This window comes from Crotalus tigris, unplaced genomic scaffold, assembly GCF_016545835.1.
Source record: "Crotalus tigris isolate CLP2741 ecotype Arizona unplaced genomic scaffold, ASM1654583v1 scf7180000018343.506757, whole genome shotgun sequence".
NCBI lineage: Eukaryota > Metazoa > Chordata > Lepidosauria > Squamata > Viperidae > Crotalus > Crotalus tigris.
The window spans coordinates 242,216-242,426 of record NW_024096954.1 but is presented as its reverse complement, the minus strand read 5'-3'; positions in this window follow the sequence as shown (position 1 = coordinate 242,426).

Sequence of the window (211 nt, the reverse complement as noted above, 5' to 3'; positions counted from 1 at the left end):
GCAAGGGAGGGAGGGTTGGGTGGGGGCACAGGACAGATGGATGTGTGTCCCCTGCAATGTATGCTTCTGAATTTTTTTCTGATGGGACAGCTTGGGATAGTGGGTTGGGGGTTTAATTCTGTGGGTGGAAATTGAGATTTGGGATAAGGATTCAGACTGATCCTACCCCACCACCACCCTTATTGTGTCAAAATTTGTTTCCACTTCCCTT